This window comes from Sceloporus occidentalis, unplaced genomic scaffold (genome assembly GCF_023333645.1).
Source record: "Sceloporus occidentalis isolate IW3139 unplaced genomic scaffold, rSceOcc1.0.p SCAF_1, whole genome shotgun sequence".
Classification (NCBI taxonomy): domain Eukaryota; kingdom Metazoa; phylum Chordata; class Lepidosauria; order Squamata; family Phrynosomatidae; genus Sceloporus; species Sceloporus occidentalis.
In genome coordinates, this window is record NW_028316981.1 from 6801088 (window position 1) to 6824031 (window position 22944).

General features: G+C 43.5%; 1 pseudogene across 1 annotated transcript; it reads left to right on the plus strand.

The window, feature by feature from the left end:
• Positions 1-390: 390 nt before the first annotated feature.
• On the plus strand, positions 391-22670 carry LOC149320534 (uncharacterized; annotated as a pseudogene). The gene is made up of 8 exons (XR_016278805.1): positions 391-457; positions 2395-2902; positions 3074-3194; positions 5551-5636; positions 6120-6240; positions 6859-8733; positions 21151-21522; positions 21604-22670. The product of XR_016278805.1 is annotated as an uncharacterized LOC149320534 (transcript).
• The last annotated feature ends 274 nt before the right edge of the window (positions 22671-22944 follow it).

The following is a 22944-nucleotide window of genomic DNA, read 5'->3' on the forward strand; positions in this document are numbered from 1 at the left end:
AGTATAGTATAGTATATTTATTATTTATATTATTAATATATTATTAATATAATTTATATTTTTAATATTATTTTAAGTAGTATTATTTTATTTTCTAGTATAGTATATTTATTATTTATATTATTAATATAATTTATATTTTTAATATTATTTTAAGCAGTATTCTTTTATTTTATTTTTATTTTCTAGTATAGTACTGTATAGTATTGGAAAGGCAAGGTTTGCTGAAAGAGGTTGAGCTGCCTTGGTTCTCCAAGGGTTAAAGGGAACGAGACGGATTCCTAGAGAGGAAGGAACCTTGGCTCTACAGCTGAGGCCTCTCCACTTCCGGCCACATGTTTCTGGAGGAGTGAGTGCATCTTCCTAGAGCGGCCCATCTCCTGCTGCTCAGCCCCACTGTCTGTGTCTATGGGGAGGAGGCTGCTGCTGCCTCTGCCTCTGCTAGAGCTTGGCTTTGGTGAGTCTCCCCCTTCCATCCTCCATCCTCTGCGCTTGGGGCAGATCCAGGGAGCCTGCTGCAATGGGGAGGAGGCTGGGGAAAGGAAAGCAGGGCTCTGGGGCATCCACACTGCAGAAATAATGCAGTTTGCCCCTGCTTTAGCTGCCATTGCTCCAGTCCTACAGACTCCTGGGACGTGTAGTTTTTGGAGGCACCGTCCCTCTTGGGCAGAGAGAAGGGAGCAGAGGGCCTTGGTTAAACTTGGTGAAACTACAAATCCCAGGATTCCATAGCATGGAGCTACACAGCGCTTGGAGAGCCAGCGTGGTGTAGAGGAGGCAAAAGACCTTGGTGAAACTACAAATCCCAGGACTCCATAGGAGGGAGCTCCTCGGCACTTTGAGAGCCAGTGTGGTGTAGAGGAGGCAAAGGACCTTGGTAAAGCTACATATCCCGGGTTTCCATAGGATGGAGCTACAGCACAGGAGAGCCAGCGTGGGGTAGGGAAGTCAGAAGACCTTGGCAAAACTAGAAGTCCCAGGATCCCATAGGCTGGAGCTACACAGAACTTGAGAGCCAGCATAGTGGTTCCTCAGGGTGACCAAGCAACTCCTCCTTTTCCAGGACCTGTCTTACATTTTAGCCTTCTGTCCAGGAGGAATGCCAAAATGCCCTCCATTTTGAGGAGGACTAAGAAGCAGTAATTTATGTTTATATGAGTATTTGTGGCTTTTATTGGAAATATTCTCAATTTTTCTTGAAAGTCTTCCATTTTGCAGTGCCGTGTCCTATTCTGTGGTTAGGACCTCTGGTTGGACTGTGGCCCTGGAGATCTGCATTAGATTCCCCACTCGAGCATAAAAACCCACTGAGTGATCTTGGGAAGATCACACTCTTCAGAGCCACTCTCAGCCTCAGAGGATGGATGGCAATGACAAACCCCTTACATGGCTCAGGTCCAGGTTGTTTGAAGGACTGCTGGACTATGGAGATTATCAGACAGGGAATGGGAGCAAAACCCATCCTTATCACGATTTCGCAATAGACATTCAAGCATTTGCAGCGATCCTGTCATTAAACTACCGGTGAATTGGAATCACATTTTTCACACATTCTTTTGTTGTTGTTGTTAACTGCCCTCAAGTCGATTTCAACTGATGGCAACCCTATGGATGAGATTTCAAAGACCCTCTGTCTTCCACTGCTCTCCTTAATCCCTGCAACCCCATAAAACCCATTGTGACCTCCTTCATAGAGCCCATCCATCTGGCCTGTGGCCTTCCTCTCTTCCTACTTCCCCCTATCTTTCCCAGCACTATTGTCTTTTCCAGTGAGTCCTCCCTTCTCATGATGTGTCCAAAGTACGACAACCTCACTTTAGTCATGTTGGCTTCCAGGAGGCTTCTGGCTTGATCTGTGCTAGGACTCATTTGTTTGTCCTTTTGGCTGTCCATGGGATCCTCAGCACTCCTCTCCAGCCCCACAGCTCAAATGAATGGATTTTCTTCCTGTCTTCTTTCTTGACTGTCCAGCTCTCACATCCATACATGGTAATAGGGAATATGATGGCTTGTATGATTGTAACTTTTGTGCTCAGTTATATATCTTGCAAAAATCTTCTAATAGGCTGAAATCTATGAAAGTTCATGCTACCAACTTCTTTCTTTCAGATAATTTCAAAGGTACTACAAGATCCCTTTGCAGGCTGATTTTCCAGACTAACATGGCTGTACCTTTGAATTTAAACTTTCTGGCTATGCATACAAGGTGTATATGAAACATAAATGAATCTTGTGTTTAGACTTGGGTCCCATCTCCAAGATAGCTCATTATGTACATATATGTAAGCCCAGGTAGTCTTCCCCAAAATCCAAGCAGTCCTGGTCCCAAGTATTTTGGATAAGGGAGACATAACTTGTAGGTTTTTCACTGAACATCTTTGAATTTTCTTTTAGGAATTTCTATTTGCCAGTTTTTTGTTCATGGATGAGTCTGGCAGAAGATGAGAACTTTTTCACCTCAGGCAGAATCCACTTGGGTGCACTGCTCAGCGAGGGAAAAGTAAGACTCAGCTAGCCCTGAATTAAGAAAAGGCTAGTGGATGCTGGGAGCAGAAGAGAATTCTGAGGAAAAGGAACCATGCAGAAAAACCTGGGCAAAGATCTGCTCAGTTCAAATGCACAGTGCCAGCTCTTCAGGCAGCTCTGCTATGAGGAGGCTCAGGGCCCCCGAGAATTTTGCAATCAACTCTATGCTCTCTGTCATCAGTGGCTCAAGCCCAAGGAACACACAAAAACTCAGATCCTGGACCTGGTGATCCTGGGGCAGTTCCTAGCTGTCCTTCCCCCAGAGATGGAAAGCTGGGTGAGAGAGTGTGGAGTGGGGACCACTTCCCAAGCTGTGGCCCTGGCAGAGGGTTTCCTTCTGAGCCAGGCAGAGAAGAAAAAGGAGGAAGAGCAACAGGTGAGACTTACAAATATTGGTAATGTTGAAAGTGCTGCAAAAATCCCCTTTTCTTCACTGTCCCTTATTTTCTGGAAATCATCACAACTGGGAAAAGCTCGGACCTCTCCCAAGCCTTGAACTGCACTGTTCTTTTTCTAAACAATCTCCTTACTGGTCTTTCTGGTACAGGGTGTTTTTGTGGAAGAAGCCACTGACTTTCCTGAGGCAGAGAAAATTCCCTTAGACTCCCGGCAGAGAGTGCTGTCCAGATGGATCTTGCAGGAAGAGGACAGAGATTCCATCTCATTTGGTAAGGATGAAGGTGGTGGTGAGGGGATATTCTTCAGTTTGGTCTCCTCCAATTCAGCACACCTGAAACTGAAATGTGCTCAGAGAAGAGTGATCAGAAATAATCAGTTTGACACCACTTTAACTGTCATGGCTCTGGGACAGAGAAGGCTAAATGTTATACAAAGCTACAATTCCCTGAATTCCATTGCAGTGAGCTATAGTAGTTCAATTAGGATCAAGCTGGATTATTTCTGCAATGCAGATGCAGCCCAAGATGATCAAAGGTCTGGAAACCAAACCCTATGAGGAACGACTGAGAAAGCTGGATATGTTTAGCTTGAAAGAGACTGAGGCCAAAAACAGATGGTGGTAAAGGGGCAGTTTAACACCGCTCCTTTGAGCGCTGGATCGGGGCCACAGGAACCGCATGCTGTGGCCCTGATCCGGCATTTTCCTGGAGCAAAAAGAAGCGGCAGAAAGCCGCTCCTTTTTGCACTGGGAAAAAGGTGCTTTTGCTACCGTGGCGGCAGTTTTTCTCCATTTCGGTGGTGTGTGGCATCTAAACGCCATGCAGCCAAAAGGCCGCCCACCGTCTAGTTGGGTGGCTGGCATGATGCTGGCTTGGGCAGGAGTCAGGGTGTGCAGCGTGCAAACACCACGACCCAAAGCCTTCGAGGAACCAGCATATTTTGCTAGTGTGCTTAGCTAGTGAGAGTTCACACATTGACTGTCTTTAAATATTTGAATATCTGTTCTTCCCCCTTTGTATTTTATGAATGCTCAGTAAGGGATTCTGGAAGGAGCTACTGTTTTTCCCCTTGCCTGTTGCAGATAGGCACATACAACTGTAGTGTAATTGACTAGAATAGAATCTCACATTTTCTGACCGTAATTTTAATTGCATTGTTTATTGTAGACATGCGGCTGCAATCTGACACTAAAAATCTGTGTTTCTCCAGCCTTCCTTCACCATGTTCCTAATACCGATGTGGCTAAAACTTCCAGCTAGACAGAGGATAAGGAAAAATGTTGAGCAGGCAAAAAAAATCATAGAATCATAAAGCTGGAAGAGACCATAAGGGCCATTCAGTCCAATCCCCTGCCATGCAGATATTCACCATCAAAGCACCCTCAACAGATGGCCATCCAGCCTGTTTAAAGACCTCCACTACTCTAAGGGAGTGGGTTCCACTGTCAAACAGCTCTTACTGTCAGGAAGTTCCTCCTAATGTTGAGGTGGAATCTATTTTCCTGTAGCTTGCATCCACTGTTCTGGGTCCTGTCTTCTGGAACTACAGAAAATAAGCTTGCTTCATCCTTAATATGAAACCTCTTCATACAGGGCTATCCTATCATCTCTTAACCTGTTCTTCTCCGGGCTAAACATATCCAGCTCCCTAAGTCTCTCTTCATAGGGCTTCATGGTTTCCAGATCCTTCACCATTTTGGTCACTCTCCTCAGGATGTGCTCCAGCTTCTTAACATCTTTTCTGAATAGTGCCTAGAACTGGACACAATATTCTAGGTGGGGCCTGACCAAAGCAGAATACAGTGGCACTGTTGCTTCCCATCCAGTCCAACCCCCTTCTGCCATGCAGGAAATCAAATCAAAGCATCCCTGACAGATGGCCATCCAGCCTCTGTTTAAAGACCTCCAAGGAAGGAGACTCTATCACCCTCTGAGGGAGTGCATTCCACTGTCAAACAGCCCTTACTGTCAGGAAGTTCCTTCTAATGTTGAGGTGGAATCTCTTTTCCTGTAGCTTGCATCCATTGTTCCGGGTTCTGTTCTCTGGAGCAGAAGAAAACAAGCTTGTTCCCTCTTCAATACGACATCTCTTCAAATATTTAAACAGGGCTATCATATCACCTCTTAACCTTCTTTTCTCCAGGCTAAACATCCCCAGCTCCCTGAGTCGTTCCTCATAGGGCATGGTTTCCAGACCCTTCACCATTTTTGTCGCCCTCCTTTGGACACGCTCCAGTTTCTCAATGTCCTTTCTGAATTGTGGCGCCCAGAACTGGACACAATATTCTAGGTGGGGCCTGACCAAAGCAGAATACAGTGGCACTATTACTTCTCTTGATCTAGACACCCTAGACACATGATTTTATTGTTTTAAATTGTACATAGCTTAAACTGATTTTACTGTAGCCAGCCCACAGATGATATATTGCAGGATATAAATGTCTTAAATAAGTAATAACTTCTTAAGAATTTCCATAGCTCTCTGTTCCCCTACCAAAATCACAGTGACTGAGACTACAAAGACCTCTCAAACATGTGGTTTGGGGCTTGTCTTTGTGAATCTGGAGAGACACACATCAAAAATTGAGGGAAAGGTAAAGAATGTTCCCTTTTGTATCCCTCCCAGGAAATGGAAGACTACCAGGACCAAAATGTACTGGCTCAGCTATTCGTTCTGACACTTTGAGAACATATTCCACAAGCCTGGATCAGGTAGGTGGCTGAATCCCTGGAGGGCAAGTATAGTGGCCTTGTACCCAGCTCTTCTTCAACCTTAAAGAAAATCTCTCTCTCTCTCACTCTCTCTCTCTCGCTTCCCCCCCTTATCCTCCCATCACCTTTGTTTATCAGTAAATGCCCATAATGAAGAACTGAACCATGGCCTGTTACAGACAGCCAAAATAAAGCTGCTTCAAGTCACAGTGGAGGTATGGTGTTTCAATGATGCATGCGTCCTAAGAGTCCAGAAGTCGTACCAAAGCCACACTCCAGCCCTAAGGACTGGAGAGTGGCTTTGGTGTGGCTTCTGGACTCTTAGGACGAATGCATCATTGAAACACCATACCTCCACTGTAACTCGAAGCAGCTTTATTTTGGCTGTCTGTAACAGGCCCATGTTGAGTTGTCGCATCCTGCCAGTTTTCTGTTCTGATTGGCATCAGCATTTTGACTTACAGATCCCATTGCTTCTCCCAGGTGACCTTTGAGGAGGTGGCTGTGTATTTTAGCAAGGAGGAGTGGGCTCTGCTGGATTCAGATAAAAGGGCTTTTCACAGGGAAGTCATGGAGGAGAACCTGGCAATTGTGGTCTCTCTAGGTGAGTCTCCCTCTTTCTGCTGGTTTGCAGGGACTCCAGATACAGGGCCCTGTAGAATTTTCCTGCCATTTGCTTTGTTTCCTCAATCTGAGCCATTTTCTTCCAGCTGAGCTGTTTGAGGGTGTGCTCCTGAGGATAAGCCTACCACTAGCTGGAGGACTGGGGCCCTGTTCTTAGTAGGAGGGCCCTCAAAAGATATTTACATTCTCCTTCAAATTTTCATTTCATTTCAGTAGGCTGGGCTAGTTTCTGTGGCTCCTTCAAAGGAGACTTGTCCTCTTAACTTTCTCAAGGCTGTCAGCACCTCATTTAATAACTTGATTGCTAAATGTAAATCCCAGGCTTACCGAAAGGGTGTGGTGTGAATGAAAGGGATAAAAGAAACCTAGCTACCAATTGTTAAGGATGCCAAATCTGTAGAGCAGCCAGCATTGGCCAAAACAGTTGAGGGAGGTGTTGAGTGAAGCTGGTCTCACAGGAGACACAATGGAGAGACTCTGAAGTCCCAGGTTAATTGAGTCCCCTTCTCCAGTTGCTGTACATTCTTGTCAGTAATACATTTTATCTGAGTGTCTGTTTCTTTTGTGAACTCTGACTTGCTGTTTCTCCCCTTTCAAGGTGATGGACTTGGGAGTGAAAATGAAAGAGAATTAGGCAGGGATTTGCTGCAAAGAGAGGAATGTCAACAGAAGGAAGAGAAGGGAGCCAAAGCTGACACCGAAGAGAAAAGAAGGAATAAAGCCTCTGCTTCTCAGTCTGGAGACATTTGTGGAATCTCCATCCAAGATGTAACAGGAAAGGGAAGTGGAAGGGAAAAATATATTTCTTCTGAAAGTCAGAGGAACCTCAGTTGTGAAGGAAACCTTAACCTTCCCAGGGAAACACATGCAGAAAGAAGTCACACAACAGACAAAAACTGTGAATTCCTGAAGTGTGTAAAGAACTTTAGGTGGAAATCACATGCTAAGTCGCATCAAAGAACTCAAACGGAGGAGAAGTCATTCAGTCACTCAGAGCCTGGAAAATTTTTCAAGTGGACAATAAAACTCCCTGGACAACAAGCAACTCACACAAGGGAAAAACCATTTAAGTGCTTAAAGTGTCGAAAGAGGTTCAGTCAGAAGACACAGCTCATTCGTCATCAAGGAATTCATACAGGGGAGAAACCATTCAAGTGCTTGAAGTGTGGAAAGAATTTCTCTCGAAAGAATGCTCTTACTTCTCATCAAGTAGTTCACACAGGAGAAAAAGCATTTAAATGCCTGGAGTGTGGACAAAGTTTCACTAAGAAGAGCTACTTCTTTCGTCATCAAGAAGTTCACACAGGAGAGAAACCATTCAAATGCTTGGAATGCGGAAAAAGCTTCTCTTGGAAGGCAAATCTTACTAATCATCAGGCAATACACACAGGAGAGAAACCATTTGTATGCCTGCAGTGTGGACAAACTTTCAGGCAGAAGAACCACTTCACTCGTCATCAAGTAATTCATACAGGGGAGAAACCCTTTAAATGCTTGGAGTGTGGAAAGAGCTTCGGTTGGAAGAGAAGCCTCATATATCATCAAGTAACTCACACAGGAGAAAAACCATTTAAATGCTTGGAGTGTGGAAAGAGCTTCAGTCAGAAGACACACCTTATTCGTCATAAAGCAGTTCACACAGGGGAAAAACCATTTAAGTGCATGCAGTGTGGAAGGAGCTTCAGACACAGCACAGGCCTCACTTCACATCAAGCAACTCACAGTGGAGAAAAACTGTATAAATGCTTGGATTGTGGGGAAAGTTTCACTCATAAGGCAAGTCTCGCTTCTCATCAGGCAACTCACAATGGAGAGAAATATTTTAAATGTTCAGAGTGTGAGGAAAGTTTCAGTCAGAAAACAGACCTAATTTTTCATCAAACGACTCACACAGGGGAAAAGCCATTTAAATGCTTGGCATGTGGAAGGAGCTTCACTTGGAAGAGAAGCTTCATTCGTCACCAAGCAATTCATACAGGAGAGAAGCCATTTAAATGCTTGCAGTGTGGGAAAAGCTTCACTCAGAAGACAAATCTCACTTCACACCAGTTAATTCACGCTGGGGAGAAACCCTTTAAATGCCTGGAGTGTGGAAAGAGCTTCACTCAGAAGAAAGGCCTTACTTCTCATCAAGCAAGTCACACTGGAAAAAAACCATTTGAATGCTTAGAATGTGGAAAGACCTTCACTCAAAGGACTGGTCTGACCTCTCATCAAGTAACCCACACAACACAGAAACCATATAAATGCCTTGAGTGTGGAAAGACCTTCAACTGGAAGAAAAGCCTTGCTTGCCACCAAGCTACTCACACTGGAAAGAAACCATTTGAATGCTTAGAATGTGGAAAGACCTTCACACAGAAGAATGGTCTGACTTCTCATCAAGTAACCCACACAGCAGAGAAACCATATAAATGCCTAGAATGTGGAAAGACCTTCAGCTGGAAGAAAAGCCTTATCTGTCATCAAGCAAGCCACACAGGGACAGACCATTTAAATGCCTAGGATGCGGGAAGAGCTTCAGTCAGGCCAGAAGTTTAATTTGCCATCAAGGAATGGACACAAAGGAGACACCATTTAACTCATTTACATGCCTGGAATGTGGAAAGAGCTTCAGTTGGAAGAGAAACCTCACTTGTCATCAATCAAGTCACACAAGGTGGACTCCACTTAAAATTCTGCAGTGTGGAAAGCGATTAAATTAAGTCCATGTAAGCGGAGAGAACTTAACTCAGGCAACAAACACTTAGGAAGTGCAAAAAGTCACATGAGCAAAAACTATACAAATGCCTGGAGTGTGGAAAAGGGTTCATTCAGAAGAAAAGTTTTCCCCATCTCCACAAAGTTCACAGAGAGGAGAAACCATCCAAGAGTGTGGAAAGCAGTATAGGAGGAAGGGGGGCCTTATGTCACCTCAAAGGATGTAGAGAAGGTTTGGATGTTTATGGTAGAGGAAGCTGACAGTGATTTTTATATTATTGTTCATTTTGGCTGTATTGAAATTACCGGGGTTGGTAACCTGCCTTTCGGTGGGGGGGGGATGCCTTTTGCTGAAAGAGTACCTTAAAATGATACAGAGGAAAATGGTCTTTTACTTTCAGATTCTCAGTTAATGCATCATAATCATTGGGTAATAAACATTGTGAGTTCTATATGATAGAAACACTGAAAATGAAATAGAGGCTTAGGTTCCCTGATCCAGAATTCTGAAATCTTCCAAAATTCAGGGTTGTCCACATGGATGGCCGAGGACTAGTCTATACAATTAAAACACTCTTCATTCCAGTTGAATATAATGTGATCTGGCCATACAATTCTCAGCAGTTTGGGCTCCCCCACCCCAAAAAACTCCTTAAACTCTGCAGGAAAAGGCTTTTGGGGTTTTACTGGAGTATCTATAGAAATCCACAGAAATATGCATTACAGTCATCCCTCCATATTTGTGGCTTTGATATTTACGGATTTGATTATTCACGGATTTCATTAATATGTTCTCTCTAGGACTGTCTAGGTCCTCCAGTGCAACTCTGTGGTCAACTTTAACTAAAAGTTGCACTGAAAGACCATTTGTAGCTAATCCAGTGCCATTCTATGGTCAGTGTATGTTGGACATTGACCACAGAGTTGCACTGGAGGACCTAGAAAGTCCTAGAGAGGTAGCATCTCAGGTAAAAACAAGTGTTTTTGTTATCTGCAGTTTTTCCATATTCACGGGGGTCTTGTTCCCCTAATGGGAGGGAAACTGTATTGTATATGTATCCGTCCATCTGCTTCACATGGATTTGGATGGCTGTGCATTTTTGGCAAAGGGAGGGAAAATACATGTGGATTTGCGCAGGAAAGTGAAGACAATTAACTGTCAGTGTGAACAAGCAAGCATCCACATAATACACTTACATGTAGACTAGCCCCAAGATAGTGACACCTTTGTTTTCCAATGGTTCGTCGTATATCGACTTTGTTTCATGTACAAAATTATTAAGAATGTGGTGTATCAAATTACCTTCAGGCTATAAGGTGTATTCAAAACATAAATTATTTTCATGTTTAGACTTGGATCCCATTTACAGGATATCTCATTATGTATATGCCAATATTCCAAATAAATATTTTTTTTTTACAAAAATTCAAAATCCCAAACACTTCTGGTCTCAAACATTTTGGATGTGGGAGACTCACCCTGTATATAAATATTCAGAAAATTTGACATACATAGTTTCTTTCAGTGGTTTCTTCAAAGAAATCCATCAGAATCAATCCAGTTTGAAAAACATATTGAGAATTCTAGGCCTTTTATGTATTGCTAGAGGAATCCCAGCACATTTAAATGAAGTTGGTTGTATTTTGTGGCTTGAATTAAGATTTTGCTTAGGACACAAAGCAAAGAGAAAAATGCTGTCTCGTTGTAAAATAGTGCCAACATAGGTATATTTGAGCATCAAGGTAGCTCTAGGCAATCATCCAGGAAAAAAGTGATGAAATATTCTTCCAAAGTATGAAGAACATATATAGCCATTAAATAGAATAAAGGTACTCTGCAAACCTATATTAAGGATTGAGGAGAAATACATACTATATATACTTGTGTACAAGTTGACCTCATGTATAAGTCAAGGGAAGGTTTGGGGGCCAAAATTTTGAATTTTGATATGACCCATGGGTAAGTCGAGGGTACAACTTTCCCTGCTCCCTAGGAAGGAAGGACACCCACACATGGGCACCTTGCAAAGTAACCGGCTTTTCCCCTTGCTCCCTGGGAAAGAGGGTCTCTCCTTAGAAAGCATTTGACTTTTCCTCTTGCTCCCTGGGAAGGAGGGTCCCTTCTTGCAAAGCAACCACCTTTTTCGCTTGCTCCCTGGGAAAGGGGGTCTCTCCTTGCAAAGCAGTTGGTTTTTTTCCTTGCTCCCTGGGGTACAGGGACACACATACAGACATGTGCACACCTTGCAAACCAACTGGTGTTTTCCTTGCTCCCTGGAAAAGAGGGACGCTCACAAACTCTTCTTGGCTGAGCAGCAGCTGCCGGAGTAAGGGGAATGGGATGTGGGGTGGCACTTCTTTCTCAGCATTATTACCATATTGACCAGTGTATAAGTCAACCGAGGATTCTGGGTCAGGTTTTTTGTCATAACTTTTTTGACTTATAGATGAGTATATACAATAGCTAGGGAAGCCTCTATTAAAAGAGGAGATAAAAGCCCATGTTTTATTCAGTCAAGACTTGGAACAGTCCAAAGGCACATTGCAGGACCTTTTAGGTAGCTACAAGTGGAGAATATCAAGGCAAAACTTACTCCTAGTCAGAAATTGGGGGCAAGGTCATCATACTTCTCTCAATTAGGAATTAACCTTCCTAATGCTGCGACTTACAGGTTGAGAACCGCAAAGGGGTTACAACCCACAGGGTGAGAACCGCTGCACTAGAGTATTATAGATTATGGTGCCAACCCTGGGTCTTAAGCGACCCCTGTGAAAGGGTCATTTGACCTCCAAAGGAGTTGCAACCCACAGGTTGAGAATCACTGCTCAGTATGATCTTAGCAGAATACTTTTTTCAGCTTCTGTGCCCAAAGTTATGGGCTGAAGGTTGTTAAAATAATTTACCTCCCCCCATCATCCTCTATGAGAGCCATCATAGTGGAATGGCTTGAGAGTTGGACCACAACTCTGGAGACCAGGGTTCGAAGCCCCACTCGACCATGGAAACCCATTGGGTGACCATGAGCAAGCCACACCCTCACAGCTTCATGGGAAGGCAATGGCAACCCCCTTATAAGAGCCCTGGTGGCACAGTGGTTAAATGCCTGTACTGCAGCCACTCACAAACCATACAGTTGCAAGTTCAATACCAGCAAAAGGGCTCAAGCTCAACTCAGGCTTTCATCCTTCCGAGGAGGTCACTAAAATGAGCACCCAGATTGTTGGGGCAATTGGCTTTTACACTTTGTAAACCGCTTAGGGGGTGCTTAAGTGCACTGATAAGCGGTATAGAAATGTACTTGCTATTGCTATTGCTTCTGAACAAATCATGCCAAGAAAACTGATAGGTTTGCTTTACCGTCGCCATAAACTGGATATGACTTGAAGGCACACAACAAGAACAGTCACCCTCTACAGATAGAGTCTGATGGTCTTGAAGAGGAGAGCCTCCAAACTTGCACAACTTGGCAGTAGGAAGGGGCCAAAATGAAAATAGGTTAACTTCTTCGGACTGCAGATAGGTTTTAATTAAATATTAGTTAATTAATAATTAATATTATTAATATTAATTCCATCCTCATCCCCCCATATTTGGCCCTTTCCTCAAGAGAAAGCCGGACAGCAGAGGAGCATTGAGTCCCTATGTTGGGAGAAAGGCGGGATATAAGAAAATAAAATAATAGCATTGCAAATGTTCACTGATCCCCACCCTCCGAGAAAACCTAGCAGCGGAGGAGCCTTGCAGGGCAAGTATTTGCTCCCCCTCCTCTGCTGCCCATCCTCTTCCTCAAGAGAAAGCCGGATGGTGAAGCATTTGCCCATCCTCCTCCACTGCTGCCTGACTTTCTAAGGAGAAGGCTGAGCAGTGAAGCAGCCTTGAAATCGTTCCACATCCTCATGGGCCACCCAAAATCACAACCATAGGTTGTGCAGGTCTGATCTATGGAGACTCTTCCCATGTTTTACAACAGGGGAGCAACTGGGTGTAGGCAATCTAATGTCCAAGTTTTTGTCCTTGAGACACTCATGGGCATCTCAAGGACAAAATATTTCCTTAAATTAAGCAATATAAAGGATTATGTGGCAGGGAAAACTCCCTTATTTCCCATGAGACAAATCACAGAGGGATGAATTTTTGCCGAAGGAGAAGATAATACTGCTTTTATTTATTTACAGAGTATATACAAACACCCAAGGGAAGGCAATGGCAGGCCTCATTTGAAGAAATCTTGCCACAAAGCCCTTTTAAAATCTCAGGACCTAAGTCACCTACTTTTGTGGGTCATTTCCAGGAAGGAGTCAGGGTGCAGTTTCTTGTGGGCCTAGCTTCAGGCAAGAGAAAAGAGCTTTGGGTGCACATTTCCAGCTCAGAGACTAGAGCAAGAGCTTGCTATAATTTTGCAAAATTCATTTGATTTGTTGCTGCAATTTGCAAAGACTGTCTCAGGGGATATCCATCCCTTCCAGTACTTCTCTGGCACCTTTGGGCTCAATCTCTACTCTGCATCCACTTTCTGGTGTATACTGGTGTGGGTGTGTAGGTATGTGGATGGAGAAGAGAAAGTTAAGAGGTGGTATGATAGACCTGTTTAATTATTTGAAGGGGTGTCATTGAGGAGGGAGCAAGCTTGTTTTCTGCTGCTCCAGAGAATAGGATCTGGAACAAAGCTACATGAAAAGAGATTCCACTTCAACATTAGGAGGAACTTCCTGACAGTAAGGGCTGTTCGAGAGTGGGATACACTCCCTTGGAGGATGATGGAGTCTCCTTCTTTGGAGGTATTTAAACGGGTTGGATGGCCATCTGTCAGGGATGCGTTCGTTGAGAGTTCCTGCATGGCAGAATGGGGATGGGCTGGATAGCCCTTTAGGGTCTCTACCAACTCTATGATTCTATGATAGCCTGCCAAATCGTGGGATTTTGGGATCAGTAGTTGGTTAAGAGAGGGACACAGAGAGTGGACATTTGGCAGAGTTTTGCCATTAAAGTATTGAGGGGGAAGGAAGTTAAGAGAAAAGGCCCTTCTGTATGAGAGGCTTTTGTTCACTGAGAGCCATCAAAAAGAAATGTAACAAAAGTTTTTAAAAAGTCATCCCCAAAGAAACAAAAGGATGAGCGATCCTCTATTTCCAGACGAAAATGTAGCTGTTTGGCTTCGCAAGGGTCAAGATGAAGGAAATGGTTTCCTAGAGAGGTAAAAACAATGGAGGAGGAGGAGGAGGAGGAAAGACTGCCTTCCTCCCAGGCGAGTCCTCCTCTCCTCTTCCAGTGTGATGAAGCCTCTTCTCAGCAAGGGTCTGGAGGTGGGACACTCAGCAGGAGCCCAGGAGGTTGCAGAGGGGCAGAGAAGCTGGGGAAAGGACTGCCCCTTTCTTTCTTTCTTTCTTTCTTTCTTGAAGGAGAGAGGTAGAGCCTCTGGGTGGGAAAAAAGGTAAAGGGGGAGAGAAAAAGGAAGGGGGTCAGGAGCATCTTTCAAACTCAGCTGGGTTTTGGGAGGATGAACCCACTTCTTGGGAGGCAGAAGAGAGTGCCATCAAAGCCTCTTCATGGCCCCCTGGAAATGGGAGAGAGACTGCAATAGGACCCATAAAAAGAGGTCCCCTTCCTTGCCATATTTTCCAAGGGCTGGGTGAGAGGGATATATAGCTCTTTTGGACCTTTTGCAGTTGGTGTTCATGTGGGAAAGCAACAAATCTGAATGGCAAAAGTGAGTTTCACTGGATTCAAAACCCTTCCTGAAGAGATAGACCCCTTTTGTTATTTGTGCAGGAACCAGGGACCCATGTCTGAAGGTATTTTGTTGTGTGTTGTTTGTCTTCAAGTCATTTACGGCAGCCATGTCACAGATTTTTTTTGGCAAGTTTTTTTTCAGAAGGGGTTTGCCATTGTCATGTTCTGAAGCTGAGAGAGTGTGACTTGCACACAAAGTCACCCAGTAGGGTTCCATGGCCAAGTGGGGATTCAAATCCTGATCTCCAGAGTCATAAGAGATTATCACACAAGGGCCAATTCAGCAATAATTGTGGTAATGGAAGCTAATGCAACAGTAGCACTATAGCGCTGGATATTTTTCCACACAATCGCCTGGGATTCAAATCCTGATCTCCAGAGTCACAGTCCCACACTGAAATCCCTACGCTTGACTGTGCTCAAAAATGACAGAAAGTCCTTGTCTTTGTTCATAACTCTGCTAATGGATTGGAATTTAATTTGCTCTTAATTTCAGTTGTTTTAACTTCAATGAGTCCATGTTATCCACTGGGGTTTGGTTCCAGGATCCCCCATGGATGCCAAAAGCCATGGATGCTCAAGGCCCATTAAATATAATGGCATAGCAAAATGGTGTCCCTTATATAAAATGGAAAATCAAGGTTTGTTATCTGAAATTTATACTTTTTTTGGAATATTTTCAAGCCATGCATGCTTGAATCCATGGATAAAGAGGGCTGACTGCATGTTGTTACCTGCCTTGTGTCCCATCAAATGTCATTGTTAAACTTGTGTTAACACGAACGGAAAGTGGACAGAAAGTAGACAAAAGCTGTTCTTTTTTATTTTTGGAAAATCCCAAAAGTAAAAAGGAGCAGCTTTTGTTTACTTTCCATTTGGGTCAACAATGACATGTGTGAAAATCAACCCACTTTTGTGGGTTTTTTCTAGCTTTTAAATCCCATTACTGCACAGAATTTTCCGCATGTTAAACGCCATAGTGCTGGTTTTCTATAAAGAGGAGGTAAACAGCAAATTTCTAGAGTGAAACTGAGCATTAAGCATTTTCATCTCAAGACAGCATTCATCATGCCTCTCACAAAACGTCTTCTTTTCTTTCTAGGACTTGGTGACCCCATACTTTTGCCTTGAGGGAAGATCTTGCAACAGGCAGAAGAGCATTGTAGGCTATCTTGGAATCCACCTAGGAGCAGAAGAAAAAACTGGAAATCATGTATTCACAGTGGAAGAAATAAAGGAAACAAAGTCTCATGTGCTGCTGATGGTCCAATAAAGGAACTGAAGTCCCATGTGCTCTTGATGGTCTGGGAGCACCAGTCAAGATGGAAATGCAAGGCTCAGCTGGCCCTGAGTTAGGAAAAGGCCTTCCACATCTTCCAGCTGGGAGCAGTGGGGAATTCTGCAGAGCAACCACACAGAAGAGCCTGGCACAAGATATGTCCCATTCAGAGGTACAGTGGGAACATTTTAAGCAGTTCTGCTACAAGGAAGACCAAGGGCCCCGAGAGGTTTGCAGCCGACTTCACTCTCTTTGCCATCAGTGGCTGAGGCCAGAGAGACACACCAAGGCTCAGATCCTGGACCTGGTGATCCTGGAGCAGTTTCTGGCTGTCCTTCCCTCAGAGATGTCAAGCTGGGTCAGGGAATGTGGGGCAGAGACCAGTTCCCAGGCGGTGGCCCTGGCTGAAGGCTTCCTCCTGAGTCAGGCAGAGGAAAAGAAGCAGGAAAAGCAGCAGGTGAGAAAGTCTTATCTTAGTGATTTCCTGACCCTCCTTGTTCTTTATATCTTCTGATTTTTCTGCCCTAACAACCATAGGAAAAGTGAAATGGTCAGCCAGTGTGAAATGTGAACATAAATGTGAAAAATTGGGACAATATCTCTGCCAATGCAGTCACGTAAAGCCCTTACACGTTCACGTTTTGTAGAAATGGGTACAATGAAGAAATGGGGAAGGTTTTATAGTACCCCAGTTCAAGAAAGGCTGTGTATCTGGAGAGTCAGCTTTGGAGGATTTGGCTCATTATATACTAGAGTGCCAGATATATGCTGGTATTAGAGAAAGTTATTTAGAACCTTTCCTAAAGAAAATGAAATACTGGGATGTGAAAGAGATACTTGTTACAATCAACAAATCAATATGTCATCCAAAGGTTAGCTGTGTTTGTAGCAACAGCTCCCAGCTGTAGAAAAAAAGATCTTGGAGACCATCTTAACTGACATAAAAACCTGAGGATATGAGTGTATAAAATGATTTTTGTTATATCACCAATGGTTGATAAGCTCTCTTTCTTATTACAGTGTGATCTGTTTTATAATGCAAGGCATGTATCTTAAATTTAGATATGTATTTTGCTTATTTAGTTAATTTTAATGTTAATTCTGTAACCATAATTCTATGAAAGCTTGGATGTTTTGTTTGCAATGGTCTTTGGACTAAGTAATAAACTGTCTATCTCTTTATGATACTTGCTACTTTTTCTCCCCCAAGGGGCTCCTTGTAGAAAGGGCTGGTGACTTTCCTGTGGCAGAGAAGGCTCTTTCAGGTTATGGAAAGAGGGTCAGGTGCAGGTGGATTGGACAGCAGAATGAGAGAAGCACGACTAAAATAGGTAAAAATCAAAGGACATTTCCCATCTTATTTTCCCTGTCTTGAGTGTGCCTGAAATAATTGGAGTGTATATCTGTTCCACTGAGGATCCCATGTTTGGAAGGGATCAGTCTCCAGTAAATGATTAGCCTGAAATGTTTAAGGAGTTCTGTTTCAAACCTGCACCCTTTGAAAGAAACTGGGGTGTGTGTGTGTTGAATTCTACTTAGAAGGAAACACCCAGCTGATGCATCTCTTAACAAAGATACAAAACTGGCAGGAGGTATAAGGGCAGATGAAGCTGGTTCTCCAGGCTGATAGCTTAACTGTTCTCAGCTTTTACTGAGAAAAGCCTGGGACTTGCACTGCATTTATTGCTGACTGCTAGGGTTAGAGAAACCTCTGCACCTCCAGTTGGAGGAAACTGATTATCTGGATCCATTTCAAACCGGATTCAGGAGAGGATACGGAGTTGAGACTGCCATGGTCACTTTAGTCGATGATCTCCGTCTGGGCATCAACAGGAAGTGTGACCATGTTGGTGCTCTTGGCCCTCTCAGCAACCTTTGATACCAGACCATGGTATCCTTCTGGAACGCCTGAGGCAGTTGGGAATTGGAGACACTGTTCTACAGTGGTTCCATTCCTACCTCTCAGGAAGATTCCAGATGGTGGCACTGGGAGACAATTACTCCTCTAAAAGAGAGCTAAAATTTAGCGTCCCTCAGGGCACCATTCTGTCTCCCATGAAGTTTAACATTTACATGAAGCCTCAGGGTGAGAGCATCCGGAGACATGGGGCGGGGTGTTATCAGTATGCTGATGACACCCAAATCTATTTCTCTATGTCTCCGACTGGTGCAGTGACTAAGGATGGCATCTCTCCTCTGAATGCCTGTCTTGGGGCAGTAATGGACTGGATGAGGGAAAACCGACTCAAGCTTAATCCAGGTAAGATGGAGGTACTTGTTATTTGGTACCCAAAACTGGGAATGAAGTTATGTCAGCCAGTTCTAGATGGAGTCACACTTCCCCTGAAGGACTCTATCCACAGCTTGGAGGTGCTCCTGGACTCATCGCTTCAGCTGTTAGCCCAGGTGGATGCAACAGTCAGGAGCACTTGTTCTCAGCTTTGACTTATACGGCAGCTGTGCCCCTTCCTGGAGCCGGGAAACCTTGAAACAGTAGTACATGCACTGGGTAACCTCTCGCTTGGACTTCTGTAACGCCCTGTACTTGGGGCTACGTTTGTGCCCAATTCAGAATCTTCAGATGGTACAAAACATGGCAGCAAGATTAATTACAGGCACTTCTTGGAACATAAGCTAATTATGTATTCTATTTTACTGTTTTTAACTTTGATTATTTAAATGTAGTTTTACCATTGGGATGGGGATTTGGGTAGGGATTAATTTTGTATTTCATTGTATTTTTTAATGCATTTTTACTGTTGTAACCTGCCTGAATACTTCGTGATTGGGCGGGCTATAAATGATGATGATGATGATGGTGATGATGATGATAATAATAATTATTATTATTATTATTTCATGCTCAGATAATGGCAGTGAGTCCTCGGGGATAATGTGCACTTCTGAGAGCTTCCCTGGTAGTCTACTTTAGAAGTCAAGTCTACCTTGGTATATATTTTGAAGTCCATAATTTTGTTTACATAATGTTTATTTAGAACCATTTTCTTGTTCTTTCAGTTGTAAAACACCATGTATAATGATGGCACTATATAAGCAAAGCATAAATGATAATAATTTGTTGTTCTCCAATCCACCTCTTGGTCATTTCAAATCTCCCAAAATTCTTCTGTCTTATTTGTCCTTGTTTAGATTAATACAAAAACACGTCAGTCAGAAGCAGAGGAAAGAGTTTTCCCCTTTATTTCCCACCAGGTAACCAAACACAGCCATGGCCAATATGTCGCAGCTCATCTCTTACTGTCGATGCACTGAGAACAGCGTCTGTGAGCCCGGATCAGGTAGAGGGCCAAGAAAGGCTCAGGCTGGGTGCCCTAGGTTCTTTGTCCTTCTCTCTGGGCCAGGCGGGAACCATTCCCTTATCCTTTCTTGCACTCAGAAGTTGCCCACTATGGTGGCACTGAATGTCTTTATGCAACACATTAAGTCACCTTTACTTGTTTTGTTTTCATTCCCAATAGGCTTCTGCATATTTGCTGAAGCTATCATTTCTTTTTCCAGGTTACCATAAAGGAAGTGGCTGTGTATTTTAGTGAAGAGGAGTGGGCCCTGCTGAATCCAGACCAAAGGGCCCTGCATACAGAAGTCATGGAGGAGAATTTGGAGATGGTGGCCTCCCTAGGTAAGGCTCCATTTTTCTCATGCTAAATCAAATTAGTTTGCAACAGTAGTGAAACAGTATTGCTTCTTCCTGCCATCTTCTTGCATTTCAGTAGTCTAAGTTGTCCCTTTCCAGCTGGGCTGGTTTCAGGGATCTCTTCACAGAAAGTCCTAAGCTGGCCAACCTTGGTTCATGGCTAATGTGGATGATGTTAGCTTCAGATGGGCTGCTAAGCTTGTAGCCCTCTATTGGGAACTGCCCTGTCTCAGAGGTGTGCCATGAAAGAACCTACAGTCCGTCCTCGCCTTACGCGGGGGATGTGTTCTGGATCCCTCCGTGTAAGGCAAATTCTGCCTATGCTCGAGCCCCATTGGAAACAATGGGGCTCGTGCGCAGTGGCGCGGGCGTGAGCGGGGCGCAATGGGCGCGCGCGCCCATTCAATTGAATGGGACGTGCCGCCTCGCGCGCGCCCTGCGGCTTGAGTGCGTATGCTCAAGGCCACGTAAGGCGCGCCCGCGTATGGCGCGGACGCGCTGTACTTTGACTCTCCATCTTTTGCTTTGGTTCTTTCCAAAGACCAATAAAAATGAAATATTGGATTGTTTAATTTGACTGGGGTGGGCTTTTAACGTTGTGGGAAGTTCTTACTAAGGTTTGTCATATAATCTATCTTAATGTCTTTAATGTTTGATGCATTTTAAATAGTTTGAATACATAGCTTTAGCATGTGTTGTTTTTAAATATGTTGTAAGCTGCGTTGAGTCTCATCTTTGAGAAACAGGCGTGATAGAAATGAATAATAATAATAACAAGAAGGAGGAGGATTGTTGTATCTGTTGTGGGCTGCTGCACAATTCTCCTTTCACGTTACTTTTTAAGGAGGAGTACCATATATCTTACCTCTTATTTTCTTGGCACCAAGCCCAGTTGAGCTTGGTTGAGAGAAAGGATGGTTCTTGGGTTCATGCTTTCATAGATACAAAAAGCTATGAGCTCCTCCAAAGAACTTTCTGCTTCACGCAGTCTCTGCCACAGGCTTTCCAGTAAAGTCAATGGAGAAGCTCTGGTATCTCATTTGTGTTTCTTGCAGTCTGCTGACATTAATATCCATTAAGCAGTTGTTTTATTTCGGGGTTTTTATTTGTTTGTTTGTGGGTTTGTTTTGTTTTGTTTTTCCTCTCTTGTGCTTTGACCACTTGTTCTCATTTCCAGGCAGTGATGTGAATGGGAATGAAGCAGAAGGAATTGGATGTCTTGTGTGTGAGAGAAACTTCAGCTGCAAAGCAAACCTTAATCATCACAGGAGAATTCACATAGAGGAGAAATCACTTAAGGATGGTGAAAACAGAAACGCGGACAGTTATGTAAAAAACCTGATTTCTCATGAAATATCTCAAAAAGCAGAGAAACCATTTAAATGTCGGAAATGTGGCAAGAGTTTAAGAGGTAGCTCACAGCTTATGTCACACCAAAGATTACACTCAGGGGAGAAATCCTTAATAGGCTTGGACAGTGGAAAGAGCTGCAGTGAGAAGACACACCAGACGTACCATGAAGCAGGACATACAGGCAAAAAACCATTTCAGTGTTTGGAATGTGGAAAGAGCTTCAGTCAGAAGAGAAGCCTAACTGATCATCAAGCAACTCACACAAGGGATAAACCATTTAAATTCTTGGACTGCAGAAAGAGATACAGGTTGAAGATAAGCCTTGTTGATCATCAAGCAATACACACAGGGGAGAAACCATTGAAGTGTTTGGAGTGTGGAAAAAGCTTCAGGCAGAAAACACACCTAATTTCTCATCAAGCAAGTCACACAAGGGAAAAATGTTTTAAATGCCTGGAATGTGGAAAGAACTTCCGTCGAAAGGAACACCTCATCCGTCATCAAAGATCCCACATGGGAAAGAAACCTTTTAAATGTTTGGAGAGTGGAATAAGTTTCAGTCAGAAGACAGATCTCTTATGTCACGAGGCAGATCATACGGATGAGAAACACTTTAAATGTTTAGATTGTGGAAAGAGTTTCTGTTGGAAGAGAAACTTAATTCGTCATCAAGTAACTCACACAAGAGTGAAAGCATTTAAGTGTTTGGAGTGCGGAAAGAGCTTCAGTCACAAAAATCACCTCACTTCTCATCAAGCAATTCATCCAGGAAAGAAACCATTTAAATGTTTGGAGTGTGGAAAGGATTTCAGGCAGAAGTCACACTTCACTGATCATCAAAGAGTTCACACAGGAGTAAAACCATTTAAATGTCTGGAATGTGGAAATAAATTCAGTCGAAGGTCACACCTCACCCGTCATCAAAGAATCCACACAGGGGAGAAACCTTTTAAATGCTTGGAGTGTGGGAAAAGCTTCAGACAGAAGACATCCCTCCTTTGTCATCAAGCAATTCACACAGGAGAGAAACCATTTAAGTGTTTGGAGTGTGGAAAAAGCTTCATTTGGAAGACAAGCTTCATTCGTCACCAGGCAGCTCACACAGGGGAAGAACCATTTCAGTGCTTGAAGTGTGGAAAAAACTTCAGCAGAGAGACAAGTTTCGTTCGTCATCAAGCAGCTCACACAAGGGAGAAACCATTTCAGTGTTTGGAGTGTGGGAAAGACTTCAGCCAGAAGGCAAACCTCATTCGTCATCAGGCAGTTCACACAATAGAGAAACCATATAAATGCTTGGAGTGTGGAAAAAGCTTCAGGCAGAAGATAAATCTCCTTCGGCATCATCCAGTTCACAAGGGGAGAAACCCTTTAAATGTTTAGATTGTGGAAAGAGTTTCTGCTGGAAGAGAAACTTAATTCATCACCAAGTAACTCACACAGGAGAGAAACCACTGAAGTGCTTTGAGTGTAGGAAAACCTTCCATCAGAAGGCACACCTCACTTCTCATCAAACCCCTCACACCTTGGAGAATCCATTCAAATGCCCAAAGTACGGAAAGAGTTTCAGTTGGAAGAGAAGTCTCAGTTGTCATCAATTAGAATCCATCAATACATGGAGAGAGAAATGCCAGAAGTCCATGTGGGATTCAGAAAATGAAGAACCACTATGAACTTCATTGCAAACATACAATGGCTAATGCAGTGAACAAACGAATTCCAGGGAAAAAAATCACCATGTGCTTTATAGACTACAACAAAGCAATTGGCTGTGTAGATCATGAAAAGCTATGGATGGCTCTAAAGGGTATGGGAGTGCCACTACATTTGACAGTCATAATGAAAAATCTGTACTCAGAACAAAAGGCTATTATCAGAACAGAATTCAGCAAATTAGGTTGGTTCTCAATTGGCAAGATGGTCAGGCAAGGATGCTTTCTATCACCTTACTTGTTCAACTTGTATGCAT